Genomic DNA, 16,934 nt, shown 5'->3' on the forward strand with positions numbered 1-16,934 from the left:
AATGGACACATGGTTCAGGGATATCCAGGCCTTCTGAGAGCAGCACAGGAGGCAACAGGGGAAAGAAAAAGATGTCAGAAGATTTCAGATGGCCGGGCTGCCGAGTAGTTGGAGCGGGGGAAGGCAGGGAGCTTAAAAAGCAAGCCCTGTGCCAGGGAGAACCACAGCTTGTAACACTACAGGGAGTCACCAGATGGCACAGCCACGGACAGTGTTCCAGGAGCTATTAAAGGCATGTACAGGCAGCCGGGTGTGGAAGGGAATGCTTGTTATCAGCTGCGGTGCAGTTCGGTTTGGAAATGGAGAAAAATCACAATATTTCCGACTCTCACCATTTTTCGGGTTTTTCTTAAAGTTTCAGCTGCTGGAATCATGCAATTTCATGAGAATCTCAGCTTTCATTTAAAACCAAAAGTCCCTTTCCAGACTTACAGGTTGTGGAGGAAAGCTTGGCAGCTGGAAGCAAGCGCCATGTAACGACTGAAAACCCAGAAGGTGAAGGACTAGTCAATTCAAAATGATCTCATGGTTTTTGGGGTCCTAGCTGATGATTTTTAACCAGATGGGGCTGGCCCCACAGAAAATCTGTTCTGCCTGAATCTCTCCCTATTGGCTGATTTGTCTCTGAGGTGCAGCTGCTGCCTAAAGGTTACACCCGCACAAGCAAACAAAACTGCACATGGGGCCAAAATACGACCACTCTGAAATGGCCACCAGGTTGGGGATTGGTGCATGGCCCAGAGCCAGGGGGCGAATCCAGGAGTCCTGATTCCCAGGTCCCCCCAGATCTGACCATGAGACCCCATCCCCTTGCCAGAGCCAGGAATAGAGTCCCGAGTCCTGTCTCTGTCTGCCCCTACTCTAAGCACCTACTCAGGCCACCTCCCTCCCAGGGCTGGGAATAGATTTCAAGGTCTTACAAACTCACATTAACTCTAGGGAATAAATACCAAGATTTCCTTGTCCATTAGGCCCCTTCTGTAACCCAGTGGGCAGCAGCTGTGTGCAGGGCGGAGGGGACCAGCTCCGTACCCTGTACCGCTGCCCTTTGCGCTCTGCCTCAGCTGATCCTGCACGTCGCAGCAGTGCCGTGTTCTCCAGCTGGTCCCGCTCCCGCTGCCATCCAAGCCAACGGCCTGACGCCCAGCCCCAGCCACGGCGCTGGGGGAGAGCCCGGCCACAGAGCGGGTGTTCCCCCTTCGCTAGCACCTTCCGTCCCCGGACAGATTGGAATGGATGAAGCCTGGGGAGGGGATTACAGGCGAGCAGTCACGCTGCACCCAGAGTGACTTGCCCAGCCTGGGCCATAACAACCAGACCGTCCAGCCCTGCGCCCCACAACCATGTCTGCACCTGTTGTCCGCGGTGTTGCCCGGGTGTGACTTGGGGGACACCCACATTTGTCGTTATGAGCCTTTATTGGTATGTAAATTACAGTGGCGATCAGGGACCCTGCTAAGCACAGACCCAGAGGGAGAGGCAGCCCCTGCCTGGGGGAACTCCCTTTTAATTAATATTAATTAGTAACTGGAGATATGCCAATCTCCTAGAACTGGAAGGGACCTTGACAGCTCATTGAGTCCAGCCCCCTGCCTTCACTAGCAGGACCAATTTTTGCCCCAGATCCCTAAGTGGCCCCCTCAAGGATTGAACTCACAACCCTGGGTTTAGCAGGCCAATGCTCAAACCACTGAGCTATCCCTCCCCCTGCACAAACACAGCAGAGGAGGGGTGTCATCCCCAGGTGACAGGCAGCGATCCAAGGCCCACCGGGTAAAACCCAGGGCTAGGGCATGCCACCTGACTCGGGCTAAGGGGCTGGTTAATTGCGCTATAGACATATTGGGCTCAGGCTCTAGGACTCTGGGAAGTGGGAGAGTCAAGGAATTTGATCCTGAAATCTACCCCACAGTTAAACCTCCCCTTGGCCTGAGCCCAAGGCAGCTGGTATGGGCCAGCCGCCTGTTTTTAATTGGAGTGCAGACTTTCCCAGCGATGCAGTGCCGAGCCTGTCACACAGGGAGATTGTGCCAGAGCAGGGACTCAAACCCACCTCTCGAGTCCCAAACACGGTGCCCTTAGCACAAGGCTGCCCACCCTTTGTCTGTGCCTGGGCATTCTGCGCGGGCACCCAGCCCCCAGGAACCGACTGATGCATTATTATAACAGCGCACTGAGCATTGTCTGCCCCGGAGAGCTACCAACCCAAACAAGCCAGCTCCAGAGGGGACAGGCGAGGCTGGCAGCCGGAGGATGCAGGGAGGAGGCGGCTGGGGGCGTTTGGCAGGATTGTTACTATCAGGAGTGACGCAGCTCCATGAGTCACGCTCGCTGGGGAAGCAGCTGAAGGAAAATCTCCCTGTGCTGGCCTGTAACACTCGAGTCTCTGCTCTTTGTGGCTGTTTGCAAGTTCACCCTCCACCCCCTTTTGCAGGTCTTACACAGCCTATAATAGAGAGAGATTTGGCCATCCATGCCCTCAGAGAGGGGCCTGGGGAATCGCTAGGAGGGTGCAGAGCTGGAGCCCACAAAAGTTATTATTCCCACTGCAGTGGCACTGCAGGATCCCAGATGACAGAGCACGGCCCTGCCACGCAAGGGGCTGTACAAATACACAGACAGGCCCTGCCCATAGGCGCTTGCACTTCGTGTATAATGAGATGAGGCAGCAGAGAGGGAAGCACGAGACGAAACAGGTCGGCAGGACAGGGCGCTCCCGCCTCCACTGCCCCTGGAGTTTCACTGGGGGGGCTGTGATGTCAATCCCTTGCTGACACAGAGTGGCGCCAGTGACCCGATTCCTGCCTGCCTGGCGGACAGGCCTGCAGCGGGCTGGGCTCCTGCCCTCTGGCTCACAGACACTGCAGTGAATTGCCCAGGGTGAGGGAAGGTCCCTTCGCCTGCGTCGGGGTGGGACTAGCACCAGGCCTTGGGAAGTAAGTGCCAGCTATGCCCGGCGAGCTGGCGACTGCTGCTTCCCAGGCTGCCTCTCCTTGTGCCGACTGGCCTGGAGGCACAGGGCTGGGGGCGCAAACTCGTTATGCTAACGTGAAGCGAGAGGAACTTTACACGGGTGAGAGAAAGAGCAGCAGCGAACGGCAGCGCAGCCGGGCTGCACCGAGCCAGCACACGGCGCAGGCACCGCGGCGTGCAGGGAGGCTGTATCACAGCATTGAGTCAGAGATGCCAAAGACCTATTAGATCACGTCAAATCCCCCTGCCGGGGCTGCGTGCATTTAACTACAGGCCGTATATTTGTTACTGAATGGAGCAAAAAAATCCCACCGCCAGCTGGCAAGAAGGAAAAAAGCCCAGCCCTGTCTCTAGGCTGCGGACAGGAGCCCTCCTGGCTCAGACACTGTAACACTCATGATCAGGTGGCACTCGCAGCCAGATGGGGTCCAAGCCCTTTGGTGCCTTCCTTACCTGTTTAGGCAGGAATCCTCAAAGGACCGAGTGCAGCCAGCTCTGGGGTAGAACGCAGCAGCTGTTTAACAGCCTACAGCAAAGCCCCGTGTCCATTCAGGGCTGGAAGGGAAGAACCTGTGGGTGGGAGCAGGGGTTTCAGGAGAGTGAAATGGAATGACCCACGCTGGAATCTGGCCGGGACACCTGGTTAACATTCACCTCTTATGAAATCTGCCATTGAGGCCGTTAACGAGCACAGAACGGCAGCATCCTGGCTGTGTGTCTCAGCCGAAAATGGCACGGAGCCCCCTAGCACTGTGCTGGGGCACTGGGGAGAGGGGAAGCATCCCCGGCTGAGCCCCCCATCCCATAGTGTGCAGCTCAGTGCGCCCTAGGACAATCTGAGTTCTTGCTTCAGTACCGCAGTGGTTCTCACCTGCGGCCCAGTCAGCACACGGCTGCTGCCCATGTGACAGCCTCAGGGCCATACAGGCAGCACATATTGCATGGGCGCAGCCCACATAACACAGAGAGCTGCAAACGCAGCCCACCATGGTAAATAGGTTCAGAACCACTGACTCAGAGGGACAAATGTCACCCAACCACGACTCTGTCAATGGTAACTGGGCGTTCTTAAAAATGTGGGTTTTCTGGCCATCTAATAAAGCAATTGTGTGTAAGGCGGCGGCTTTGGTTAAAAACCCATCCTGGGCTCAGAGGGGAAGTGAAAGTAGAAATGAACCTCCCCCCAAAAAAGCAGAAAACTGGGGAAGTTGATAGCAGTGAGTGAAAATCAGCTGTTGGAAAATGATAAGGGAGGTTAAAATTATCAGTGAAAAACCTGGGGGCTGAGGGTGAAGGACAATAAGAGGGAATTCTTTAACTCTATCAGGAACAAAGGAAAGAGTAGCAATGGCAGGGGGCCGATGCTAGATAAGAACCACAAAACTGTCAGTCGTGATGTAGAGCAGGCAGAGCTATTACGTAAATATTTCTGTTCTGCATTTGGAAAGAAATGGGGTAACTTGTTCATATCTTCCAGCGCTAAAGCAATACGTTGTGTTCCCTCTGCAACTCGGGAGGGGTTATATAGCAACCGTTACACGTCTTTAAAACAGCAGGACCCAATAACTTACTATGACGAACTGGGACTGTTCTTACTGTGGGCTGTGAATGCTGAGTGGGGGGTGTCGGCCTGGGAGGTCAGCATTGGGGGAGGGGAGACTGGCTGGAGGGAGGAGACCTGAGCATGTAAGTGAGAACCCAGGAAGGGGGTAGAGGCCAGGTGACACCTCTGCCCGGGAAGCTGAACAAAGGCTGTGGGGGAGGAGACGCTGGGGGAGAGAGAGTTTCAGGAGGTGGCTGGGGAATGGAGGGAAGGACAGACAGGGCTCTGACCCCCCAAGGGGGCTGTGGTGCCCCTGGGACCCCAAAATGGACCCAATTGCGGAGACCTGTCCTGGACTGTGTTCCTGTCGTCTAAATAAACCACCTGCTTGACTGGCTGGCTGAGATTCCCGGTGAATCGCAGGAAGCTGGGGGTGCAGGGCCCTGACTCCCCCGCACTCCCTGACACTTACATCCAAAGACTCGCGAGAGCCAAGGAGCCCTTGGAGTCAGATTCGAATCTTTAGCAAGTCTTGGAACGCTGGGGAAGTTCCCACGGGGTGGGGAGAAGCTAATGTGGTGCCAGTGGTTTTAAAAGGTAAATGGGACAATCTCGGAAACTACTGGTTGAATGCTGGGGTTGATGTCAAAGGCAGAAATCGTGGGAAGCCTCAAATAGGAAGCCAGCAGTACAGAATGAATGGCTGGGAGCATCCGTGTCGAGCAGCCTGGCTTTATGGCAAGTAGGTTTGTTGGACAAACGTGTTATTTTCTGAAGGAATTACAGATTTGGTTGAGAACGGTAACAGTTCAGTCACTGGGGTGTGTGACGTTACACTCCATATGCTTTATGGAAATATGCTTATGATATAAATATGGCATAACCGAGATATACTTTATGCAAGGTGGCTCATATAAGATACCATTGGAAAGGCTACAATTTACTGAATGTGATTATCCCATTTGTGTGCCTGCATCACCCCTGTCTCCGAAGTTAGGAATATTGACCCTGTATCTGTATTTCAAATGTGCAGCTTTGGGTGACACCCACAACCAGCCCTTCAGGTACCACAATGGAAAAGCCAGACAATGAACTGTGAAAGAGCTGAGTCTTCCTGTGGCTGCTCCAAACAGCCTGCGAGTAATGGCGGCCACAGCCCTGCAGAGACACGGATCCGAGTCACCTGGTACTGGACCCTCCCCCCTCCCCCCTTGGAATGCCAGTGGTTTCCCACTGGAAGACAAAGGCTTCCCGCCCTACACAAGAGCTATCTGGGGCAGGGGAGTGACATCAGCATGGTCCTCCTCTGCCTCCCTGCCCAAAGAGCCACTGGGAAGCAATAACTGAACTGGGGACAGAACAGCTGAGCCAAGGCTGGAAGGGCATCTGGCCTGTGAGTGATTCCAGCTGGGGGCTCGAGCTGCAGGCCAGTGCCGCTGGCTTTCCAGAATCTCTGTAATCTGCCTGAAGCAACTTTTAGGGTGAGAAATTACTATTTGTATCCAATTTCTTTAGTGAATCAAGCTTCGTTTGCGTGCTTTGTTTTATTTGCTTAGTGATCTGCTTTGTTCTGTTAGCTCTCCCTTCTAATCACTAAAAATCTGCCTTTTATAGTTAAGAAATTTGTTTTGTTTATTATTAAGCCCAGTTTGTGCAATTTCTAAGTCGTGGGGGGGCAAGAAGGGGTGCATATCTCTCAGCACATTGAGGAAGAGGGCACATTTCTATGAGCTTGCGCTGTGCAGATTCTTCTATACAGCACAAGACAATATCCCTTTAGGTCTGCACTCCAAGGGAGGTGGGAACCTGAGTGCTGGGGTAAGTCCCTTAAGCTGAGTCTTCCCAGAGCTGAGCTCAGGGTCTGTGTCTTTCTGCAACTGGGCATAGCCCTGCCTGTGTGTGCGCTGGACGAGGCTTAAGAGCTTGGCTCAGCAAGCCAAAGGGGCCCAGGCCAAAGGGGCCCAGGCTGGCAGAACAGGTGGCACCTTGGGGGCGGGGGGAACCATCTGAGGGTGTTTCTAGTAGGGTCCGGCAGGGCTCTGTTCTGGGCCCCCTGCCCTTCAGTCTCTTTTAATCAATGCTCTGGAAGAAAATTGAAATCACTGCTACAAGATTTGCAGATAGCACTACCCCCGTTGGAATGGTAACTAATGATGGGCCGAGTCAGTCCTGCGGAGCGAGCTGGATCCCCAGGGGAGGTGGGGTCGTTTCAACATGTGTTTTCATACAACCACAACCAGATGCAAAGCCGTCCATCTAGGAGCAAGGAATGTAGGTCACACTTACAAGACAGGGCCTGGATCCTGGGAAGCAGCGAAAAAGACTTGGAGTCATGGTAGAAACCAATGGCAGATGAGCTCCCGGTGCAGTGCTGGGGCTGGAGGGCTGAATGTGATCCTGGGTTACATTGCCAGGGAGGATCAGGTAAGAGCCGGGAGGTGGTGTTACCTACAGCATTAGTGAGAGAGTTCTGGAGACAGGGGCCAATTCTGGAGTCCACACCCCAAAAAAGGATGTTGACAAAAATCAGAGTGGGTTCAGCAAAGAGCTGCAAGAACAACCCGAGATCCAGGAAACCTGCCTGGCAGTGAGCGACTGAAGGAGCTTGGGCCAGTTAGTTGATCCAGGAGAAGGTTGCGACGAGAGGACTTGACCACGGTCTGCGAGGTCCTCCGTGGGGTGATGATTTCTGAGAGCAGAGAGCTCTCCATCTGCAGCAGAGCGAGCTCCGAAGGTCTGGAGGTGAACCTAGAGAAATTCAGATTAACCTGCAAGGAGGGTAATGGACTCTGGGAACACAGTGGACTGTCCATCACTTGCTGTCTTTAAATTGAGATCAGGCGTCTCTCTGCTCAGCCAGGAGTTCTGGGTTCCTACAGGGATCACTGGGTGGGATTCTGTGGCCTGGGTTTTACAGGAGCTCAGACTAAATAATCAACACTTCTGGCTTTGACATCTATAAAGCTACTGACTCAACCACAGTATTTCCTGCAGGTTTCCCATTGCAGGGCTGACCCAGCCTGGCCCTGCTTAGCGTCAGAGGACTTGGCAGAGTTACTAGAGAAGCTCACACACCTACTCTGCCTGCTAGACCTCCCCCTGTGCTGTGTTGGCTGGCCAAGCTCAATGGCACGGTGCCTGCATGGAAACACCAGGCAGTGGGATTGACCAGGCTGGTGTCACTGTCCAGGCTGAGTGAAGGGCCCACGCCCACAACGTGGTGGACGTGGTGGTGGAACACTCTGGCTGATGGCTCTTTGATCCCTGCCGGCCTTCCTCTGAAAGGATGGGATGAGTGTGTGCTAGGGAGTGGTAAGCATGGGGCCGAATTGTCTGCGTCCCAGGTGGGAAGGGCACTGGTGACTGCAGAGAAGGGAGTCGCTAGTGGGTAGAATGAACCGTCCCTGAGTACTGGTGACAGCAGCGCATGGCGTGACAAACTCTTTGGGGGATATAGAAGATTCTATGGTCAGGGCAGATGAGGATGCTACATAGAAAGCTGGCTAATGCCCTCTATTTTTTCAGTTCTTGCAGAGCTGAATTCACTCGTGGTTGTTTCAAATTCCAGCTGTAGTAAAAGTGGAAGCTGCCGATCAATCCTGCAGATGGGTGATTAGCGCTCAGTAATTACCGAAGATCAGTGCATGAATTGATTTGCCTCAGCCTGCCTGAAGCTGGAGGAAGCAGTAGGAACCCAGTGGCCAGAGCGATGGATTCAGCAGGGAAAGCAGTTAATCCTTCTCAAATGAAACGCACACCTTGCCACGAGCTGCCAAGTGCAGATGGAGAAAGGGGTTACGCCCATTCCAGCAAGTGCAGAAAATTAGATTCTTCTGGTTCCTTGAGCTTAACTGTGCCACTGAATGAGTGGATGCTGCAAGGGAACACACAGAGCCCAAATCAGAGGAAGAATGTCAAGGATCAACATTGATACCTGGGCAAGAAGGTGAATCAAAGATGAGAAGTGACCCGACGGTGGCCACAAGCGTCCACCCCATGCAGGACACCTGTAACTGCAGACGCCGACCCAGAATGTAGAGGATGGTCTGGCAAGGTGGGCTTGGCTGCTTCCTGAGCCAGCAAATGTGGAATGAAAAGATGAGGAAGCGTCTGGTGTGAGCGTCCTGCCCTTCTGAGATGTGGGAGCGAGCTCGCCTGGGGGCTTGCTCCTCACTGAGGAAGACGCGACACCTCACAAAGCCCTAAGGAGCCCTGGAGCAGGCTCCCAAGGGAGGTTGTGGAATCCCATCACTGGAGGGTTTTAAGAACAGGATGGACAACCCCTGTCAGGGCTGGTCTGGGGTTACTTGGTGCTGCCCCAGCACAGGGAGTTGGACCAGGTGACCTCTCGAGGGCCCTTCCAGCCCCCCATTTCTATGATCATCAGCTTCCCATCAGATTGGCTGGAAAAAAAAAAAAAGACTGGTGCTGCCCCATCTTGCTGAGGCTCTCAGGAGAGCGTCTCTCAACAGGCCCATCCAGCTCCGCTGCGTGCATTGAGATGTGCACTGAGCAGGAGGACTCGAAACGCAGCCCACACTTTCCACGGTGAGAAGCACTAAACACATAAGAGTAGCTGGAGGAGGTTTCTGAGGGACTCAGCGGAGCACAGGCTGCTGGAGACACTCCAGTCTCCCGGGGGGAATCTGGCTCGATCTAATTCGCAACAAAGAACAGGAGCCACAAAAATGATGCAGAGACACAGCAGAACCGTTCCAGTGCTGCTGAGCCAACCTGCCGGCCGCTCAGTGCCCGGGCCCAGGCTGGGCCCAGCACAGACAGAAGGGGCCGTAACGTATCTGCAGGGGTGGCAGCCAGAGTTCCTTTCTCCACTTCTAGAAAAGCGAAGGTCTTGATTGCTGATTGACACAGCCCCCTGCGCAGAGCCAGCTGCAGCCAAATTCTGGAAGTAAAAAAAGAATCTCAGCTGGCAAGGCAGCCGGCTGCAGGCATTTGACTATTTCCGATTCCTGCCCGGCTCACCAAGCTGGGACTGGATTGCTCAAAACGCCGCGCCCACGAGGTGCTGAGCAAGCGAGTGTGCTGGGGAGAGCGCCCAGGCACGGACGGGCAAAGCAGCAGGGTCTGACCGGCAGCTTGGCTGATGTGCCGCCTTTGCTTGAGGAACAAACCCCCTCGCATGGTACCTGTAACATGCTTCACTTCAGCCAGGCTTTGCGGGCAGGGGAGGTTCAGGCTATGAGAAGACACAGCCTCCCAAACGGAGGGCTGGCCTCGCTGAGGCCCTGGACGGGGAGTTAGGAGACCTGGGCTCAACTCCCAGCTCTGCCCCAACTCCCTGCGTGACCGTGGGCAAGTCCCTTACGCTACCCCGTGCCTCAGTTTCTCCGTTTGTAAATCAGGACAGGGATGTTTCTTGTTTAGACTGTGGGCCCGTCTGTCACTCTGTGCAGTGCCCAGCACAATGAGGCCCTGACCGTCGCTGGGACATCTGGGTTTCCCTGAAATAGCAGCTACGGGGGCCATGCAAATAGCTAGAGAGATGGGACCTGGTACTGCCCCCCCCGGCTCTCCGCTCCCTCCCGCAATGGGAACAGAACGTGCTGCCTCTCCCAGAAGGTGCAGGCTGGCTCCCCATGCGGCCGTGTGCTGCACAGGCTGCAGGCTGAGAAAAGAGCACAGGCTGGCGTGGGGAAGGAAGTCATTAATATTCCAGCTGCATGTTTGTTTTCGCCTTTAAAACAGTCGCCTTCGCAAAGCTAATAACTTGAAAAAGTCTAATTAAGAAAGTCAGATGCCTGCAGCACTCCGCGCGGAGGAGAAAAGGAGAGATTTGCATTTCTCAGGGAGTGTAATTGAGCTGTAGCAGAGCTCTAATAGGTTCGCACTTCTCCGGCGTGTGGAATAAATCCGGCGTTAACCGTCCATGGGAGGGAAGAGGGGAGAATTCACTGAGTGGGCCTGTTTCAATGCACGGCATTAGCTCAGGCACACGGCAATGGGAGGAGATGCAGCACGGCACAAACTGGCTCATGAGATCAATGCAAATGGGGAGATCAGAGAGCGTCTTAGCCCACGGCCAGCCCCCTCCTGCTGCAGGGGAGTTGGCCTCCAGCTTAGCGCTCAGCTGGGACCAGCCAGCGGGGAGGGATTTACTCCCATGTCTCAAAGGCAGCAGAGCCGTTTTGCTCCTCAGAGGATGCACAGGCAAAGGGTGTCACCGGCAGCGCTGCAGATTGGAGCCTGGGCTGTCAGCTCTGCTCCTCTGGCTCCTATTGAGGGTGGATTTTGGAAGGAGTTGCAGGGAGCGAGGGGCCTGCTTTGAAATGCCAGCCTAGGCTCCCCCGGCTGGGCACTGCATGACTGAGGGACCAAGCAGGGAGCGAGGTGTTGCAAAGACACCCTGCCAGCAGCCTCCTCTCATGGCCACTGGGTCACAGGGCCTAGCTCAGCAGGTCCCAGCCTCTGAGGGCCCCTCTAGACCAAAGCCCTTCTCCACCCCACCAGTGCGAAGCAAAGAACAAGGGGTTCATGGGCTGACACCTGCTTCCCAGGCAGGCCCCTAATCTGAGCCTGCCGCAGCTGCCAGGGGTGTGAGGAGCTGCCCTGCCCTGGGGCACTGTGAGGCTCTCAATACAGGACCTGGGAATTATTCTTCTGTGCCAGCATAGCAAAGGAGAGCTGCTCCCATCCCCGCCCTGCGGGCTCACTGCGAGTCTCAGCTGGCCGTAGCGACTGGGAGCTGCTGCCATCCGTGGGATGAGTTGGTGGGTCTCGGCTAGGGCAGTACCAAAGACCACTGGTGCCCGGTCTGCACTAGAGCCCCCTCAGTGGAGTGTGGGTAGAGCCCAGGTGAGCAGCTCCTTGGGTCCCATTTAATAACTGGAGATACACCCATCTTCTAGAACTAGAAGGGACCCTGAAGGGCCATTGAGTCCAGCCCCCTGCCTTCACTAGCAGGACCAAGTACTGATTTTTCCCCAGATCCCTAAATGGCCCCCTCAAGGATTGAACTCACAACCCTGGGTTTAGCAGGCCAATGCTCAGACCACTGAGCTCTCCCTCCCCCCAGTGCCAGTGCCAGTGCCAGTCCTGATGCACCGACTCACCCGATGGATCAGCCCACACTCCATGCAGCCTCGCCACGCTCCCTGCACACACCAGCTCGTTAGCCCCACCCCGCAGGCCTGGCGGCCCCTCCCTCAGCCCCTCAGAAATCCACTTTGCTGATGCACAGGAAAAGCCGAAATCTGGGACCCTCACCCCGCGTAATCGCTGCCGCTAGGGCTGCTGACCTGGGCAGGAGAGGGGTTTTCTGCCATTGGGGTTTGAAGGCTGCTGCTAACAGACATGCTTTGGCTCCATCACAAGCTCTGGGCTGGCTGCTGGGGTCCCCGGGGAGGGTCTTGGAGCTGGACCAAGCAAAGGGGCAGAATGGTCCCTGGTGCCTTGCAGCAGCCCCAGCTCTGGGGTGCAGCGCAGTGGAATACGCCCAGAGCGAAGCACGACTGAAGTCTTGCCTGGGCAGGCTGTGGACAATGGAAAGCACCAGCACCACTGCTCCACGTGTGTCTGTCCTGTGCACCCCGGGGGGAGGCTAGGCAGGGGCGCATGCTCTCCCCTAGCACTGCCACCGCCTCTGCGCCTAGCTCCTCTTTCGTCTCCTGCTCAGCGCAGTCCCGGGATTGACCAGCTGCTCTCTGACAGGCATCCAACACAGAGAACCAGTTATATATAGCTTAAGCCCTGCCCTGGGGGTGGAGCTAGCACGTCGATATATAGCTCTGACGGTGGTTGCTGGCTGCCAGTTGGTTTTGTGATGGGCTGTTGTGTTCCTGGGCACACGTGTGCAAACCAGGTGTCAAACATCATCCATTAGGGAGGGGAGTGCGTGGTTGGTGGCAAATGACTGCTTGAGGTGCAGCGCCCTAGGGATTCACTCTCTGTGCAGCCTGCTTGGGTTTTATAACCTTTATGTATTAGCAGATCCCATAATAGTGACAAACACCCTCATCATGCTAACTCACAACCCCCTGCGGACAGGCCTGGCCACATACAGTTACCACGCAGAAACTGGCCCCAGAAACCTGCCACGCTGCCAGCGTGGCCAACTAGCAAGGGAGCAGTTTAGCTCTTTTTTCTTGCCTGTGCTGCCTTCCCAGATGAGAGGCGGTCAGTGCTGCACCCTTTGATGGTTACAGAGGGGTTTTATTGTCTTTCACTCCTCCGCACACTGCAGCAGGACACAGATGGTGTCAGAAGTGGGATTTCCTGGAAGGGAGGTAGGTCCCAGGGGCAAGGGGTTAAGGGCAGTCATGAGCTATCCTGTGGGGAGAGTTTGTATCCAGGAGAGGGGAAGTATTGGTCCCCTCTTATAGACAGGGAACCTAAGAGCTGGAGAGAGGGTATGACTTTCCCAAGGCCATACAGCATATCGGTGGGAAAATTAGGAACAGAACCTAGAAGTTCTGACTCCCAGGTCTCTGCTCTAACCACTGGACCCTGCTCCCCTCCCAGAGTCAGGGATAGAACCCAGGAGTCCTGAGTTCCAGACCCACCTGCTGTATAAACTAGACCCCACTCCCCTCCCTGAGCCAAGAGTCCTGAGTCCCCAGGTCACACTTTCTCCTTGTTCTGTTTCTCTTTCCTCCAAAACCTGGAGCTCTCCCACTCTCTGCCTCTGCTGCCAGCTCCCCCTTCTCCGGGAGAGCTCAGGCGCTGACCCTATGGAAGTGCTTCTAGGTCCTTTTAGCCCAGAGGATGGATGGGGTGTGTGGCAGGGGACCGGCCAACAGCCACAAATCAGCCCAGACAAGTTATTTTTCAGGAAGCTAATGGGATCTGAAAACCATTTCCTTAGAAGTTCCAGAGAGGGGCTTTTCTTTTCAAACCTCATCATGGCAAATGAAATGTGCTCTGCTGTCTGGCTTCAATCTTTCCTTGGCAGCCTGGCTGCAGGAGGGGACGGGGTGGCTCCGGCTTTGTTGTAAGACCTCCACAAAGTCGTTTTTTATTTGAAGGGAGGTTTTTGCTTTGTGAATTTAATGCCAGTGGAAGGGCGGGAGCCAGATGCTCAGTTGGCATCAATCAGCAGGGACTGCAAGAGAGGCATGTGCTGTGGCCAGTCCGCTGGAAGATAATAGCCAACTGCTGCTGCCAGAGGCATTCCTTTAGCCCAAGCAGCAAAGGATGGTGCTGCCATGCAAACAGGTCTGGGTTCAACCCCTAATGACACTGCAGAACACCCCCCTCCCACCAGGGGCTCCCCCATACCTCTGGGCAGGAATGACCCACCTTGTGATCTCTGGTACTTACCTGAGCACGTATCAGTCCTTAGTGCCGGTCCCTTCTGTGACGTTACTGATATAAACTGGGACCATATAGAACATGGGTTGCAACCAAGGTCCTGTAGTGGCACCAAATCTTAGAGGGAGGGTCAATATATAAGGTAAAGACAGATTTATATGTTGCTGGTTATAATTATGCTGTCTGTATGTGTGTGTGTTTTTTTAGTTGAAGTTATGAATGTTTGGCTCTATGCTATCAGTATTTCAAGTTGGTGCTGTGCTGTGCTCCTGGAAGCATCCCAAGCAAGGTGCTGCTGTTAGCTCTGCTGCGGTGATGGACCATCCAGGACCATCAGCTACACACCAGACCCACGGAGAGAAGGCAGACACGCCTTGTAGCAGCAGGTACAGGGACTGGGACTCCAGACTCCACTCTCCATTTTTTTGTAATTTTTCTTTTGACAGTGGACAAAGAGGTTTCTTACACCTGGAAAAGCCTGTATATGGCTGCCGCTCTCCATCTCTCCCTTGCTGCTTACCTCTGGAGGACTTGGAGGACTTTGCTGAGCTGCAAAAAAGGACTGAATGACCCATCCCAGAGGAGGGAGAGACCCAGAGAGGAAGAACTTATTTAAACCATGCAGTTTATGCATCTTATGCCAACAGCCTGAACTTAGAACTTTGCCATTACTTTTTGTTCCATTTCCATTCTTCCACCTCTACCTCTCTTCTCTTTTTTTTTTAATTTTACCTTTAGATTTTAGATTTTTATTTTCTGGCAAGCGTGGTGATGATTTGTGGGTTGATGTGTATATTGACCTGGGTCTGGGGCTTGGTCCTTTGGGATTTCCTGAGATCCTTTTTTTTTTTTTTTCTTTGTGGGTTTTGTTTTCATTTAATCCCCAGGACAGAGGACAGGTGCACTGGGTGGTGATACTCTGGACTGGAGTGTCTAAGAAATTGTGTGTGTGACTTGGTGTGTGGGTGGGGTGAGAGTGTTTTGCTTTGTCTTTTTGGTGGGTTGTGTGGGTAGGAAAAAAGAACCCCAGCCTGCTGCTGCCCTGTGTTTTTGGATTCTGTTTGATTTGGGTCTCATTCACCTTCCCATCCCCTTGGGGAGGGGCTGGTATGTGCTAAGTGACTCCCCCACTTCCCCTCTGGCTGGGCCTCGCTCTCCTAGCCCCTGGCTTTCCTGGGTGAAAACACCATGTCCCCTCCGCTCTCACCCTGGTACACGTGTGGGGTGTCTGCCCCTCCTCCTCTGCCCCCCTGCCCAGGGCTGGGCCACTAACTTCAGCCCCCCGGGCTCCAGCATATGCCCCCCACCCCACTGCAGGTCCCTGTGCTGCCTGTGCCCGCGCAACGGGTGATCGGCCTAGGCTGAATGCTGGAGGTGGTTCACACCGATGGCCATGGGTTGGGCTGCGCGGGCCCCGGGCCGAGGTGGGGGGCAGAGTGGGAGTCTGTCCCTCCCGCCATGTCACTGCCAGGGGGGGTAGGGGAAGCTGCAGACCCGGGGGGCAGCAGGGAACGCGGCCACGCACCAGACCCCACACCACTGGGTGAAGGAACCCGGCGGGGCCCCCGCAGGAAGGGAGCTGGAGAGGGAGCAGAGGAGACACGTGTGCCGCACGGGAGCAGAACTACTGCCCGGCGCCGCGGCTCTGGCTGCGGCTCACAAGCCCAGAAGGCTCGGGCCTGGTCAGACCCGGAACGGGAAAACCCAGGGGCAGCAGGGAGTGAGCTGGGGCTCACTAGGGGCACTCTCCCCTCTGAGTCAGTGTGGCACCCACCTCTCACCAGCGCCCTCCGGCCAGGTGCCTGCACTGTCAGTCTGCAGTGACCTCTGTCGGTGGCTTCTCCGGCGATCGTCAGTGACTCCCGCTCCGGCCGCGTCACACACAGGCTGGATGTGAAACCAACAGACCCCTTCCTGGGTTTACCAGCCAACAGGGGCCTAGCCCCCGACCCTCCATTGGCATCTCCATCGCCCTCCCAGGGCTCAGTCTTTAGAGTCCCGGCCCTGGTATGGGGCTGTACCCCCAGGGCTTCCTCCCTAGAGACACCATCCTCACCTGCTCTGCTCCCAGCTGGGCCACTGAACTGTCTGGCCCTTTGCCAGGGTTGTTTTACAGTTCAATAATCAGTCCCTTCTCTACTCCTTTCCTCAGGGCTTAAGCCACTTCCCTGGGGGCTGGTGTGGGGGGAATACAGACCCAGGCTAACCCACTGCTCCGGGTCCCACCCAGGGACCCTAAAAATAGCAACCGCCTGCTGCATCCCTTTCACTAACCTGCATTTCTCTTCCCTGGGCCACTTCCCCGGCCCCAGCACCTTCTCGAACGCTTCACTCTTACCGTAGGGCTGAAGTCTTGTACCCAGTCCCAGCAGCTGGCCAGGAGCTCCTTCTTCCTCCCCCAGTCCCTGCCAGCAACCGCTCAGTCCATGATGCCAGCAGGTCTTTCAGCCAGCCAGGAGCACCACCCTCCAGCTCCAGGCAGCAACTGACTGTCTTCTGGCACTGCAGCTCTTTTTGTATGGGCCTGCTGGGCCCTGATTGGAGGCTCCATGTAGCCTCTCCCTGATTGGGCGCTTCCCCCACAGCCGCTCTAAGCAGCCTGGAGGACTTCTCTACTGCTCCTTTCTGGGACAGGTGTGGTAGGACCCTGAGGTCTCCATTAGGAGGGCCTCTGGGCCTAGTCCACCCCGTCACAGACCCAGTGCAGTGCTAGGGGGCACTGTGCTGCCGGAAGCAGGGTGCGGGGCTCAGTAGGAGGTGCTGGCCAGCTGGAGGATGGTCCCACCACGGTCTCCTTCACTCTCTCTCTGAACAAAGCCACTGCTTTTCATGGCCTGGCAGTAAAACACCTCAGCCCTCTTCACGGGAGTGCTTTGCACCGAGGCTGCTGGATTCGGGGTTGTGAACGCACACCGCTACCTTTCCGTTACAGCTGACATGCACCGTTTGCCTAGGACACAATGTCCCAGCTGGCCTCTTCCTCTCCTGCAAGGCCACGTTTCTGTTCCCATCCCCTGGCACTTCGGGCACACTCTTCACCTCCCTGCCCGGCCCCGGCCCGCTGCCCCACCCCGCACCCTGACACACACATCTGGGGGCTGCCCTTCCCCTCCAGCCCCATAGCACCTGATGTAATTAACTCTGAAAACTA

General features: G+C 55.4%; 1 long non-coding RNA gene across 3 annotated transcripts; it reads right to left on the bottom strand.

The window, feature by feature from the left end:
• Positions 1-6,906: 6,906 nt before the first annotated feature.
• On the bottom strand, positions 6,907-16,244 carry LOC120395757. 3 transcript variants are annotated; one of them, XR_005592766.1, is made up of 3 exons: positions 16,058-16,244; positions 15,558-15,670; positions 6,907-7,264 (listed from the first exon to the last, which is right to left on the bottom strand). It is a non-coding gene; the product is annotated as an uncharacterized LOC120395757 (long non-coding RNA). The 3 variants fall into 3 exon arrangements; XR_005592765.1 differs by lacking the exon at positions 6,907-7,264 and adding an exon at positions 8,976-9,419; XR_005592767.1 differs by lacking the exon at positions 6,907-7,264 and adding an exon at positions 12,054-12,177.
• Positions 16,245-16,934: the final 690 nt, after the last annotated feature.

Source organism: Mauremys reevesii, linkage group 1, assembly GCF_016161935.1.
Source record: "Mauremys reevesii isolate NIE-2019 linkage group 1, ASM1616193v1, whole genome shotgun sequence".
NCBI classification, from domain to species: Eukaryota; Metazoa; Chordata; order Testudines; family Geoemydidae; genus Mauremys; species Mauremys reevesii.